The sequence below is a fragment of the Ipomoea triloba genome, chromosome 13 (assembly GCF_003576645.1).
Source record: "Ipomoea triloba cultivar NCNSP0323 chromosome 13, ASM357664v1".
Classification (NCBI taxonomy): domain Eukaryota; kingdom Viridiplantae; phylum Streptophyta; class Magnoliopsida; order Solanales; family Convolvulaceae; genus Ipomoea; species Ipomoea triloba.
The window spans coordinates 31,160,926-31,176,823 of record NC_044928.1 but is presented as its reverse complement, the minus strand read 5'-3'; the positions used below and the strand labels follow the sequence as shown (position 1 = coordinate 31,176,823).

At 31.7% G+C, this 15,898-nt stretch overlaps 1 long non-coding RNA gene across 1 annotated transcript; it reads left to right on the top strand.

The window, feature by feature from the left end:
* Positions 1–9,340: 9,340 nt before the first annotated feature.
* LOC116002434 lies at positions 9,341–13,363 on the top strand. The gene is made up of 3 exons (XR_004094462.1): positions 9,341–10,902; positions 11,231–11,311; positions 13,011–13,363. It is a non-coding gene; the product is annotated as an uncharacterized LOC116002434 (long non-coding RNA).
* Positions 13,364–15,898: the final 2,535 nt, after the last annotated feature.

Genomic DNA, 15,898 nt, shown 5'->3' with positions numbered 1-15,898 from the left:
TGTATAATGTGGAAAATCTTTTGCAACACACAGCTTTGAGATTTATTTTTGTTTGACCAAATTAATTCAAAATGTAGAAGTTGAAATTATATATATGTGTGTTGACTAAACATCAAAACACTAACTAATTAATTGACTTTAGTAGTTTTCTTTGACCTGGATGGCTTGCTAATTCAATCTGCAAATTATGATATATACGTAATATGTTATCATTGATGGGACAAATGCCTAAGCAATTTTCTTCCTAGTGGAGAAAGACAAAATTTTTCATATATATGTTGGGAGATCAGTGCATCACCATTTTTATTTGAATAATACTATAGTAATATATATACATATATATTTTTATGGAGTTATAGGGCAGTTCAAGTGATCTAATAATCCAAGTAGTAAGTCTAAGTAAAACAAAACTTATGAATCTATTTTGTCAAGATTTTCATTATTGATCAACACAATCCGATCAAATCAAGAAAGGCGACCTAAGCTTGAATCTTTTTAATTTTTTTTATCAAAAGAGTAAGATGGACTGATGTAGTTCATCTTACCCTCTTTAAAAACAAGTAATAAAAAATTAAGTCTATCTTGTTGAATATTAAGTCCATCTTCTTGAATATTTTTAAATTTTTTTTAATCAGAGAGTAAGATGGACTGATGTAGTCCATCTTACCCTCTAACAAAAAAAAAATTTGAGTCCTTCTCGAACATTCTCAGACATGGACTTTAAAAAAAAAAGGGGGTATATAAAATTAGAGTAAGATGAACTGATGTAGTCCATCTTACCCTTTAACAAAAAAAAAAAAGAGAATAACTCCTTCACTCCTCTACCCCTACTCGACAAATTATGCTGTGAACCCAGGTCCACCTTGCAAGGTAGACCTGGGTCCAAAACTACGTCGTTTTTGTCTTTTTTTTTCTTTTTTTTTTTAAGTAAACATATTGCTGAATATAGATTTGTCCAAAAATGTGTGAATGTAGAGTATAGAAATCGTGAATGTAGATTTATGATTGTGTGAATGTAGAGTTGCCCAGAAATGTGTGAATGTGGAGGTTTCAAATTGTTAATATGGAGTATAGAAATCGTGAATGTAGAGTTATGCATGTGTGAATCTGTAATAGAGTTAAGAAGTTCTAGCAACTTGTAGCCCTGTAATGTGTGAATGTGGAGTTCTCAAGTTGTGAATGTGGAGTATATGACCTGTGAATATAGAATTTTGAATGTGTGAATGTGGAGTTTACAAATTGTGAATGTAGAGTATAGTGTATGTGAATGTAGAGTATGGTTACTAAACATATAATCTTGTAATGTGTGAATGTAGAGTTTACAAATTGTGAATGTAGAGTATAGTGTATGTGAATGTAGACCCAAGTCCACCTAGCATGGTGGACCTGGGTCCACGGCATAACAACCACCTCCACTCCTTCACTCCTCCACTGACATGGACTGAGTTGGATTTAAATAAAGAGTAAGATGGACTGATGTAGTCCATCTTACCCTATAAAATTAGAGTAAGATGGACTGATGTAGTCCATCTTATCCTTTAACAAAAAAAAAATTAAGTCCTTCACTCCTTCACTCCTTCACTGACATGGACTGAGTTAAATAAAGAGTAAGTTGGATTGATGTAGTCCATCTTACCCTCTAACAAAAAAAAAAAATTAAGTCCTTCACGGACTTAAATAAAGTCTGACCAAGAGTCAGACTTTCCGTGAAGGACTTAAATAAAGATTGACCCACATGTGTTATTTTTGTTGTAAAAATACTCCAAATCTCACTATAAAAACTACTAACTTCATCATTTCCTTCATATCTTTCACTTATTCGCAAACTTCATTTATTTGCACTATTCTACCTTCAACAAATACATACCAAGTGTTCTTCATATTTAGACATTACAATGGCAATTTTTGTAAGTTTTAAGAAAGACTTCATTCTTGATAATCAAGGTTATCAAACACACCGTTATTTTGCACTAACCATAGTCGGAAGAAAAATATTGTTTGCAACTGTAAGGCATACAAAAGAACATCAATATGTATGTTCTCCAGCTCCGTCTTGGATAAATTATTTGAAAATGTTAGGTACAACAGTGCCAGAAGCTATGTTGTTTGAAGAATACGAGGATGCTGAATGATATGCTCAAGATATTCTAATTCGTTTACAAGCTATTAATTACCAATCACGTAAGCTATCCTTATAGTTTTCCACGTTTTGCATTTATTTTTCTTTTGTAACTACATTTATCCTCATATGGTTTTTATTTTTTTAAAGCTTGTGCCCAAAGACATTTGTCTGATGTTACTACATGCACTATTACATGGTTTTCAATTACAATTACATCACAAGTAACAATGGTAATTATATCTATGTATTTGTTACATTAATTGCTTTAATTTTATCAAATATTTATGGATATTATTTCTTATACATTTTTTTTTATAATTGCGATGTAGAAAATTCCAAATTGCATGCATCGACATTTAATGCAACATTTAACAACAAGCGCGATTTTGCTTCATGCCCCCACATACGGAATAGAAGTATCCCTTGAAAACATGTGCTTCACTACCAGAGCTTCTGATTTCATGACAGATCATGGTTTAAATCTTGGAGATGTTGTTGTATTTAGACATATTGGCTTTTTTACTTTTGAAACATTTCTCTACTCCGCCAACGGCAATAAAAAAAGGGAGCGCAATCGTCAGGGCCAATACTTAACTTCCCGTCTTTGAGAGAGCGGTATCATCACGAAATAAATTATCATATACAAATTATATATTTTACTACAAATATTAACTCATCTTTTTCATTTTGTGCTAGACCAAATACGGGTCAACGCAAGGTCCGCTCTACCACCATCTTTTTCATTTAATCAAATAAATGCATGGCATTCTCTCTATGTTAAATTGTCTACACGAACCGCGGTAAGTAACATTATACATTGTACCTTATACTTCTTTCAACATTATCTTTATTTCACTATTTTTTTTCAAATTTGTAGCTTTCGAGATTATCTCGATTCCTTAGTATCGCAGACGTGTTCAGTGAGCCTCTTAAAATTATAGTAGGACATAGAAAAATTGAAATCAACTTTCAACCGGTATGGTTCACCGAACAGTGGGAAGAAATTGCGTCGCATTTTCAAATAGCACGAACAGATGATGTGATCTTATTCAATGCAGCAGACAATGTTATACAAATGTTGGTTATTAGTAACTGTCATGTTGAAAATATTTATCCGTGGTCGGTTAAATATTACATTCGTGACAATCTGTATGGTGAACTTAACCATTTAAATAACACCGGATGAAGTTTTCATCAATTTATGTTTATCATTATTATTATTATTTAATAATTTTTTATCTTTTTAAATAAGTTACTAAATTATTAATCATCTATCAATAATTATAAATATATTCAAAATCAATATTAATTAATAATTAATCATGTCTAACCAATAATTAATAATTAATCATGTCTAATAATTATAAATATATTCAAAATCATGTCTAATCATTATTTTCATGGTTCTCGATTCATTTCAATAATGCACAGCAACAAAAAAATCTGTCCATAATTATATCTAATTTGGGAATTAGACAGCGAATGAATTTCACAAACAGCGAATTAGACTCCCGGTATGCCTAAAAACAAAAACAGCAATGAATTTCACAAAAGGAAAGATGGACTCCCGAATGTCACTTTACCCTTCTAAATATCCAATCCCCATACACGAGAATGTGGGATCCAATGTTAAAATTGGCCCCTCTCGGGGAAAACACCCTTCTTCTTGCCTCTGTCCGGTAGCTCTTACCCCTCTCTATTCAATTCTAGAAAGTTCACTATAAATTGCCATAGCACATGGGTAATCCTTAGTTTTTAACGAATTTATTTCACATTTTGCATACAACCAAGACCATTTTTAGCCACTTCCTTGCTTCGATCCAATCGCTTCACACCTCGAAGAAACCCGAAATCCACACTGTTCGAACCTACGAAGCTCACACGCCAGTCCACAAATTGGCTAAGATAAGTCGAGAGTTTTGGAGTTATTTTATTAGCTATATATTTTATGGGAATTGCATTTTTTGTTAAGACTAGTATGGTACCAGTGCGATGCACGATCATATATAATAAATTTATATTTTAATATAAATAAATATTAAATATTGTTAATGACATTCATGATTTAAAAAAAATAGAATTATGTAATATAAGTTCACAAAAACATCTACCGTGAATAAGATAAGAAACATAATGTTTGATTAATTATTATTATTGAAAAATGAAATTACAAATGATTAAAAACATTTTTGTGAACTACATTAGCAATAGAACTACATTAATTAATGTTTGATGGGTTACTATTGTGTTTTTTTTTAACAAATCTTTTGTTTGAATCAGTTATATGTTTGAGAAAATCATGTAATATTTGGTTATACTTTATACATCATATTTATTATATAAAAAGTAACATTATTATTATTACCATGATTGCAGTTTTTCTATTAAACAAAAAAAAAACATGATTGTAATTAATTTTCGTTTTCCTCATTTTCCTCCTTCACGTGAATACATAAACAAACCCACTATTATATACAGAACACAACACTATTATATTAAGCTACACATTGCTCAAAACTATATATAACTGTACGCATATATATATAAAACAATAACAAAAAGTAAAAGCTAATCTCCATGAATTTCCATTATTTCCGTCGATGCCTGTGGCGACAAAAGGAAAAAGATGAATGCACACCCATATGTGCTTTGCTTTAGTGGGTGTATTTAATAATTACATAACGCAAAGCACTTATATCCATAGTACATCTACTGCTAACCTCCACTAAGCATTATAAACCAAAGCACATATAGCCATTGTCCATCCACTGCAAACCTTCGCCTCCAAACTTTTTATGTAGCAGCGCAGGACGGCGGGAGTCACCTAGGAATACTGGAGCCAAAGATGGAGTAGACAACAGTTGCGACAGTGCTTACTTGAATCAGAAAGGCCAGACATGCTGCACATATTTTATGCAAGTAATTTATCTCTGTAAAGGTTTAAAGCTATATATTTGTAAAGTAAATCATAAAAATAGCAATGCTTTTTTTTGAAAAGAAAAGATAGCAAAGCTTACTTAAATCTATTTTGACAAATCATGAATATGCATGGTTGATGTCTACTCTCCTGAGGACTTTTTATTTACAATAATAGAAAATAAATAAAATAAAAGGTAAGAAGCTCATAATCGGTGCCTTGTCACCATCTTTTATTATATTTTTCTTTGGTTTTTTTTTCTACAGTCCTGGGGAGATCTGCATTTTTCTTCTTCTGGTGGGTTTCTCACGCTTCTCTCCCTCTCTTCACCTTTCTCTCTCTGGACAAAAATGACAGCAAATGGATAATCCTCTCCTTTATCTCCTCTCAATCCTCTCTAGGCAGCTATCACATCTCTCTCACAACTCACCGCCACCATATATGTTTGAATCAAACTGGTTTATAAAGGACGAAATTATAACTAAAGGGAGCAGGTGAAGAAGAGAATCTATATGTATATGCTATTCGAGAACATGAGTGTCCCAACATGCGTGCTTATGTATTTATAGGCAGATTTTCACTCCCAAATTCTGATTTGGAAATGACTGTTCATATTGGGAAATTAAATGGCTGTTTGTATTGGAACCGTAAAAAGCAGCGTGCAGCACAAAACTAACATCATTGAGCTTTGTGCTGCATTATTATTATTATTATTATTATTATTATTATTATTATTATTATTATTTTATTTAGTAAAATTTTAGCACAACATCCACCAATGACAAAACGGGCATACCAGATTTCATGCTTTGTCCAAAAATTTAATCTCTAAATAAAATAATCCCCCAACATTGAGCTCTGTGCACATTAATGTAGCCATCCCAAAATTCTTTACAAAATAGTAATGTAGCTAACCCAAAAGCTTTCCAAAACGGCACCGTTGTGGGTGGGCGGGATTTGGAGCCAAAACTTGAGCCAAAAACATCAGGCTTTTTTATATATATAGGATATAGGATAGGATTAGGTATTTGTTTGTAAATGTGTAGCCCATTTAAAAATGAATTTAAAATTTGTTTCATTTCTTCATTGAGAATTTATTGTTCTGTTATGTGTATTTTTTTTTTAATATTTTGAAAAAAATGTATAAATAATATCTTTAAAATAAATATGTCCATATGTCTATGAATTTTCTATCTCATTTTTAACAACTAATTAAAGTTGGAAAAAGAAGATATAATATTATACGGACAGAATGGATTTTTTTTACCATTTAAAATTTAAAAATATGCAAAAGGAATTTTTCCGTTAAATACGGAAAGGCAAAACGAATTTAAAATGTAGCGTGAATGCGAAATGTTTCCATTGGCAGTTTGGTTTATTATTTGTTGCCGAGTCTGAAACATAGTCATCAACCAATTACAATCATTTATCTACAAATTATTGTCTATTGCACTATATCTTAGAATTGGTTATTAAGATGTCCATAATTGCTGTGATATTTATGTTTTGTCCAAAGCATCATCTAATATAAGCTGCTATAATGATAAAAGTGTCACAATAAAGTCATAGTAGTCTAAAATAATTCTGTTAAAAGATATAAAACATGAACCGTAGGAAAAAAGGTTCACTCATATAATTACCCGACTCACAATTTGGAGACAACATAATTGTTGGATTATTCATTTTAAAGTAATGAATTCAATAAGTCAGTTTGTATGACATAATTGATATATTTGATTGAACTTTGATTTGCAGGTTAAACAATTGTATGAAACAGAACAGTGCTCAAATGACTGACTTAAATGAGTGACTTACGACTTCATTGATGGGTTTAATTTTATTCTTATAAGATTCACTGACCACTTTCAATAATTGAATTAGTAATAATACTTTGTTTGGCTTAACTTTGATTTGCAGGTTTATAAATGAGTTAAGTAATATTGGTTAACTGTATTAGAGGATGCGGTTAAGGTACATTTTTACTCATTTACATATATATGGTTTAGATTAAACTTAAAATTAGAGATGTGTTGAACTCAATAAGTAGACAAAAAGTAAAAATATATTATAATTCAAAAAAAACATAGTGCAAATCCTCAATGACAAAATCTATTAGCCTTGAAGTTTTCCCAGCAATTACTTTCTCCTGTGGAGAATGTATTTCCACCACTTACCAATAACATATAAAAAAAATATTCGTATGATGATGTAAAAAAATTATTAAATGTCTGAAAATAAATTTATTATAACTTACCAAATAGCTCCTTCTCTTCAAGAATCAAGGCCTTCTTTAGATTTCAGTGATGAAAAGGATTTGAGCCGATACATATGCATAGGAAAACTGGTATTTTTGTACTCTTTTCACAACAGTTTAATAACTGAATTTTATCATGTAACGATGAGGACTGGTTTTAAAGGAGTACAAATTTGTGATAACCAAGAATTCTTTAACCCCATCTAAAAAGGTAGAGTTTATGGGGTTAAAAATTTCTTGGTTAAGGAACTTCTCAACATGTTCTTTAGAAATGTGAGCATGAAGGAATGTGCCTTGACAATGTTATATTTTATTTTAATGAAAAATATAATCTAAATAGTACTCCGTATCTTTTTCAATTTATACAGTTCGTTTTTTTCATACTTAGTTTTGATGCAGCTAAATTTGGTAGTGGCAATGCACTGGTTTGTTATGGAGTGACTGGTTCATTGGGTTTTTAAAAGCAGGATGATTCAATCTTAACTGAGTTCCCTTTTAGTTGTTAATTGCTTTTTTTTTTTTCTTAATTAGAACATTTGGAAAGGATGATTGTTTCAATGTTTTACTTGCAAATCTCCTATGTTTTTTTTTTTTTTTTTGTTTAAATAGATGGCAGAATAACACAAGGGAAGAGTTTGATGCCACTGGACCACAAGGTCCTTGGCAATTATAGAATTTGGAGTTAATTAAAAATATTTACTTAAAAGCTAATGAATGCATTATTTAATTAAAATTGATGACTTTAACATAATTATTTGAACAAAATAGTATTGGTAAATCTTATTAGTTATTGTTTTGAAATTACAAATTATTAAATACTTCATTGTACACAGGAGTTGAAGTAGAGCTGATATCATCTTCATTGGCAATCAAGATTTTTAAACCCTTTGGGTTACTAACCTTTGAAGCAGCAACGTACAATTGGACATGAATAAAAACATGTTTCTTTAAGAGCGGTCCTACATGAGTTAATGTCACTCTTGTTTATAGTTATTGCGTACGAAAGCATTTTGCGTTATTTGAAATTTGAAAGGCAATCTTGGGTCAGATGGAGTCACCGGCATCCTAAGGATTAACACTACATGTCCTGCACTGTTACTGATTAGAATCTTTACTTCTACAACATGATCTGATAACCAAGTAATGACCAGCCTTTTACCATTGCACAAGCAAAGTGAGTGATCTATATTTCTAAGCAACATGACTGGAGATCCGATCTTTAGGGTTAATGCATGGTTACAGATGTCAGACGCTCACAACCGATTCAAAAACACCATAAACGTACGAAGATGCCAATTGATAACCTAAGTTACTTCGATCAGTTCTTTTGCCAATTCCCTCTAGCGACCTTAAATTATCATTCTCTGGAAAAAAAAAACAATAATTAAAAATTTATGTAAATAAAGATAATTAGACTATCAATAAACACAAAATATATATTGAAAACATGTAATGAAAATAAGAGTCACACATATAAATATAACAAAGATATGCCGAATAAGTATTGAGAATTGTTATAAAGAAATACAAATTTCAATCTATATGTATAAAGAACACTATGCTATGCATTAAAATGGGCTAAGACAGTATTCTTATACCACTTTAATACAGATTATACCACTTTTATATCATGCAACTGCAACCAACTTTACCATAATATATTTCAGCCCATTACAAATTTACAATCTGCCCATATTTAAAACCTGCACATTAGCCCATACTCGAAAACCCCAATCATTATTGCATGGACTATGGTCCCCACAACTGTGCGGACCAAAAATAAAAAGTACATTATTTTTGTACTGAAGATACATTATTTTTATACGGTAGGTACATTATTTTAGGGTACATTATTTTTGTACTGAAGGTACATTATTTGATATATACTGTCAAATAATGTACCTACAGTACAAAAAAAAAATGTACCTTCAGTATAAAAATAATGTACTTTTTATTTTTGGTCCACACAGCTGTGTGGTCCATGCAATAATTTGCCCGAAAACCCACCTAAACTAAGCCATATACTCACTCGCACTACCCAGTTTTACCCTTCCCCATTTCAACATCTTCATTTCTACTTTTCACGGTGAAATCTAAACACCTCCATCCTTGATCTAATTTTTCAATAGTTCTTGTAATTGCTATCCTAGCTTTGCAAAATGCTACTTCTAGCACATCATAGATGCAGATGTTGAATCGAAGGTTATTTACCGGCATTCCTCAAATTACAACGATCAGTGTTCACAACCAAGATAAGTATTTTTGTTCTTTGTTCTTTTTTTTTGAAAATTTGTTCTTTGTTCTTAAATCTATATGATTTTCTAATTCTTATCTGAATTTGTTCGCATTTGTGGTAGTACATAGTTTGAGTTCGTAATTTTGTGATTTTTTTAAGGATCATATGTCAATTCATCTTGCATGTTGTTCTATTGTAGTATTTTTGACTTATCTATGCTATTCTCTAGTCATTCAGGGTTTAAATTTGTCAATGTAAGTTCTTATTTGAATTTCAATTACTCGAAAATTCAGTTTTTTTTTTCCACACTCTATGTTGGCTTAGATCCAATTTCTAAAAAAAAAATTATCATAACAGTGTTAGCTTTTCCATATATTTTGAATCTGAAAATTAATTACTAACTTATGGCTTTTTTGCTACTAACTCATGTAGTACAACTATGCAATTATGCGTATTGTTCAATATTTTCTAATCTATGGTATGTTATATGAATAGTATAATTAAGTCTATCTCATATGAATTTGAGATAGTATGTTACAAAATCCCTAATTTGTTTTAAATTACTTTATATCCTATGAAACTGAACTTAAATTTATTACTGCACTTCTAGTTGTAAGCCTAACACTAAGTAAATGTTATAGTTCTAAATACTCCTATGAATGACAAACCACATTATGTTAAAGGTTTATAGTTTCATTGCATAGTTGCATTTCAGTTGTTAAATTAGTAGAATCTTTGACAACAATATGCTTAGTTAAACATATGCTAATTAGGCATTCCTAATCTAACTAAAAGTCAACTTATAAATGTGGACAAAAACTGTACTAATTTGGTACATTAGTAGTAATGTTGTTTCTGTTAATCACTAAGAGGCTTATGTACTCATACTTGAAATGTGTGTTTCTGATTCTGATTTACATTTCATTGATTTATATAGACATTCACTGGTATCATATATATTACTCTGATTTAAAAAATGCAACTATGTTTTATAAATGTATTCTAGAAGTAGAACTCAGAGTTGTAAACTTACCTTTGTTTTTAGCTATCTGCTTCCTCTTCTTACCAATGATTGTTGAAGAAGTTATTTTCTTCATATTCTTCAACAGCTATATGATTGAATACATATGATTGAATACTGTGGAGTTTTTTAAAATTGTTCAACAGCTATATATATATTAGTTATGGTTTCATAAGGCAGGAATCATAATAGTTTTTAAGCCTAAATTTTGGTCTTTATAACTGTTGATTCCAATATCCTAATTATATTTAATACTATTGTGTGCAGGCATTACATATCTGTGAGAACACTAAAAGGTTTAATTATTGCATGATTTCATTTCCCTATGCAGTATGTTGTGTACTTAATTAGTGTAAGTCACTTTATGTTCATAGTTTAATCCTGTTGTATTTGCTTAAAGCAGCCAATTACTTATGACTGAGATTGAAATATCATATTTTAGTCTCTGTCCAATGTGATTGTGATTGAAATATCATATTTCCACTTAAATTAATTGCCCAGCCTACCAAATACAGAGTATTTGGTCATTGCTCTCTTTAGTAAGTTCACATAGACTGTAGACAGAGTTAAAGCTTCAGAGAGTGCATTGGACATTATTTTTCCAATAACTTACCTTCCAATTTGAAGTTTGATGACACAATGCTAAGTATTTGACAGATTATAGTACTTTACTTTTGCAGGTAAAGGTAGCATATGTTGAATTCCATATTCAAATGCTAGGCTTTGGACCTTCATATCTCAGAGTTAGCAATTATGCTCAGGTAAGGTTAATATTAATTAATATATTAAGGTTTGGTTACTCTATTTTTTAACTTTCATTTTACTAATATGTCAATCTACTTACTTAATCATGGATCTTATATGTTAACAGTAAAAATTATTCAATTATTACAATTTGATTTCTCAAAATAATGTACACCGGGCTATATCATGTTACTTAGCAAATTTATTACACCTATTAGGCTTTTAATGGATTACATAACATATGAAAACACAGTTCTAGTACACATTTGATTACCTATATTCCATAACATATGAATGTCTACCTTGAATATTCTTCGATTTGTCTGCACTGTTATGTATCCTAGCATAATCCCTGCACACAAAATCACAGACAACTACACACATAACATGCAAGGAAATAGCCAAAATTAGATGAGGCCTATGTGAATAGGTCTTGATAAACCAATTCCAGTACACTATTGTTCATTCCCATAGTACATGATCAATAAAACCAAACAGAAAAATCACCAGTCTATCAAAACAATCGTTAAGAAAATCCATTAGAGTTCAATTCTTCATCAACCCAACCCTAATCTATCATTTCAACTTTCACAACACTTTCTCTAATTTTCTTCGATTCCTTAGTTGATGACAACTCATCCAGCAAGGACCTCTTGACAGGGCCTTCACTACCCTCATGTGGTATGGTCATTCGAAGAGTGGCAACAGGACCATCTGCCTCATCACTTAGGAAACCCTGAAATTTCAACCATGATAATTAAGAACACCTACCATTAAGTGATAGTTGTTTACCTCATCAGAATCATCAACCCCATCACTTAAATGCAATTCAGATGTCAAATCCTTATCTAAGCCAACTTGGGTTACATCATCTGAGGAGCATAGTTTCACCTCACCATCTGCAAGTAATAATTGAATAAAAGTGTGGATGTATGTATTAAATCAAATAAACTGTACTATATTCAGTATTATTTAAACTGACCTTAAATACACCATTTTTCACCCAACAGAATTGCAACTACACCACAATTGGATCTGTAAAATCTGATTGGTAGAATGGCTCCACTTTGGAGACATGTTCATCCCAAAATATACACCTTAATTGATTACCCCTACATAGATTTATATTGGAATATATTTACATGTTTGTAGCATAAACATGTAAAAAATACTATTCACTTTTAATTGACAGTACAACTCACTGTGCATCTTCTATCACAAAATCAATAAGTCATTATGTTTGCCCTGCTATAATCTTTTCTTGGGGAGTATATATTTCAATCACACGACCAATAACATCTATTCAATAATATTAGGCTTAGAGAAGCAAACAATTGTTTAAATACTATTAAACAGAAAAAGTATAACAGCGTACAAATTTAGAATCTTACCAATAAGCTCTTTGAAGCACTTTGTCATTGCTTGATGTGTTACCTTTCAAACTGGGGAAGGGCCTTAAATGGTACATATGCCATGGAATTTTTCAAAATTAAATTCTTTCAAAATAGAATCAGCATTGAATTTTAACATGAATAGGTGTGGGCTAGTTTTGTAGGTATAAAATTTTGTAATGACCATAAACCTTCTGTTGTACAAAGTTGTGTCTGAACTTGTCTACTAATGTTTTTGGTATATGTGCATGTATAACAGTGCCTTGCAAGCAGAAAACATTTTTTTACTGTGAACAATACTAACTGCAGAAATATTATTTCCCAGGTGAATAATGAGGAAGGAGATGTACTTGTTCATCATGGACCCTTACGTTCCCCGCTCTTATTCCTGAAGGTTGATAAATCACGAGCAAGAACGTATATCCCCATATTGGAATGACACTCTTTAATTCTGATAAAATAGTACTTTTGCGATTGTTTGAATTGAGTGATTAAACCTGTATTATATAGGCTTCAGTTGTAGATAGGCCAAGAGTTTTAGACCTAAATGGTCTCTACAATAGTTTTAATTACATAGATTTATTATAGTAGAAGAAGATATATATATATATAACACAGGAACCCAAGTAAGTTTAAACTTATACCTTAATGGAATTTATAAGAAAATTTCATGTGGGATGAAGCTGTATTAAATAAGTTTAAACTTATACCTTAGTGGAATTTATAAGAAAATTTCATATGTGGGATGAAGCTGTATTAAATTTGAAGTTTGCACGTTGTTAACTTTATCTCTGTTATAATAAATATATTTATGTGACCATTATTTGTGTAACCGTTGTAACGGTCACCATACTTAGTATTGTTATTATTACTTGTACATTATATATTGGGGTTTTCCCACTTGTAAAGATACAATGATAATGAATAAGAATGCCCTCCCATTCTCCTTGCCTTTATTCTCTGTTTATAAATTTCCTGCAAAACTCCAACCGGTTAGGAGCTAAAGGCCAACGGGCACTTTTCCAACACGTTATCAGCACGCTCAAATATACCGTGGTGACAGGTAATTTTATAAGTTTTTATGCCTACAATTACATATGTATGCTTTTCTGAATCTGTGAAGCACGCTCAACTACGGTGAACGGTACAATTACTTTTTTCTCTCAAATATGCACTTCGTATGATCAAATATATGCATATAATATTTCTTGCAATATTTATTGATGGTTGAAGATTTCCGATAAACGGAATTTTTTTTTTCTTGGTATGCAAGGTTTACAGTTAAAACTAGATCATATCTTTGTATAGGCATATTGTAAACATAGTCAGATTACTAAGAATTTGTCGAAGTCTTTCTTGGTCCATAAACAGCAACTACTGGGTACTGTTGGTGGCTTGCTTTTGCTCTATTACAAATATCAATCAAAATCACTTCTGGACATAAACCGATATTAGTATTGTACTCTGGAATTCTTTTTCGAAAAATATCATTCGAACCTTTTTTTGTGCGGATGCCGCTGGCCGTATCTGTCGTTTTTTTCCTCCGATCTACATTCTGGCGCGGCGGGCGGCGGACGACGGAGCACCGTGACTCCGATCGGCGACCTTCATTTTTTTTTTCTTCTTCTCCCCGATCTACGCCCTGGGTTGGTGTAGCTCCGACTGAGGTTCGCGTTAATGGGGGATCGGCACGCCGCCGTCGAGCGGTCCTGCNCATTGAATTTTAACATGAATAGGTGTGGGCTAGTTTTGTAGGTATAAAATTTTGTAATGACCATAAACCTTCTGTTGTACAAAGTTGTGTCTGAACTTGTCTACTAATGTTTTTGGTATATGTGCATGTATAACAGTGCCTTGCAAGCAGAAAACATTTTTTTACTGTGAACAATACTAACTGCAGAAATATTATTTCCCAGGTGAATAATGAGGAAGGAGATGTACTTGTTCATCATGGACCCTTACGTTCCCCGCTCTTATTCCTGAAGGTTGATAAATCACGAGCAAGAACGTATATCCCCATATTGGAATGACACTCTTTAATTCTGATAAAATAGTACTTTTGCGATTGTTTGAATTGAGTGATTAAACCTGTATTATATAGGCTTCAGTTGTAGATAGGCCAAGAGTTTTAGACCTAAATGGTCTCTACAATAGTTTTAATTACATAGATTTATTATAGTAGAAGAAGATATATATATATATAACACAGGAACCCAAGTAAGTTTAAACTTATACCTTAATGGAATTTATAAGAAAATTTCATGTGGGATGAAGCTGTATTAAATAAGTTTAAACTTATACCTTAGTGGAATTTATAAGAAAATTTCATATGTGGGATGAAGCTGTATTAAATTTGAAGTTTGCACGTTGTTAACTTTATCTCTGTTATAATAAATATATTTATGTGACCATTATTTGTGTAACCGTTGTAACGGTCACCATACTTAGTATTGTTATTATTACTTGTACATTATATATTGGGGTTTTCCCACTTGTAAAGATACAATGATAATGAATAAGAATGCCCTCCCATTCTCCTTGCCTTTATTCTCTGTTTATAAATTTCCTGCAAAACTCCAACCGGTTAGGAGCTAAAGGCCAACGGGCACTTTTCCAACACGTTATCAGCACGCTCAAATATACCGTGGTGACAGGTAATTTTATAAGTTTTTATGCCTACAATTACATATGTATGCTTTTCTGAATCTGTGAAGCACGCTCAACTACGGTGAACGGTACAATTACTTTTTTCTCTCAAATATGCACTTCGTATGATCAAATATATGCATATAATATTTCTTGCAATATTTATTGATGGTTGAAGATTTCCGATAAACGGAATTTTTTTTTTCTTGGTATGCAAGGTTTACAGTTAAAACTAGATCATATCTTTGTATAGGCATATTGTAAACATAGTCAGATTACTAAGAATTTGTCGAAGTCTTTCTTGGTCCATAAACAGCAACTACTGGGTACTGTTGGTGGCTTGCTTTTGCTCTATTACAAATATCAATCAAAATCACTTCTGGACATAAACCGATATTAGTATTGTACTCTGGAATTCTTTTTCGAAAAATATCATTCGAACCTTTTTTTGTGCGGATGCCGCTGGCCGTATCTGTCGTTTTTTTCCTCCGATCTACATTCTGGCGCGGCGGGCGGCGGACGACGGAGCACCGTGACTCCGATCGGCGACCTTCATTTTTTTTTTCT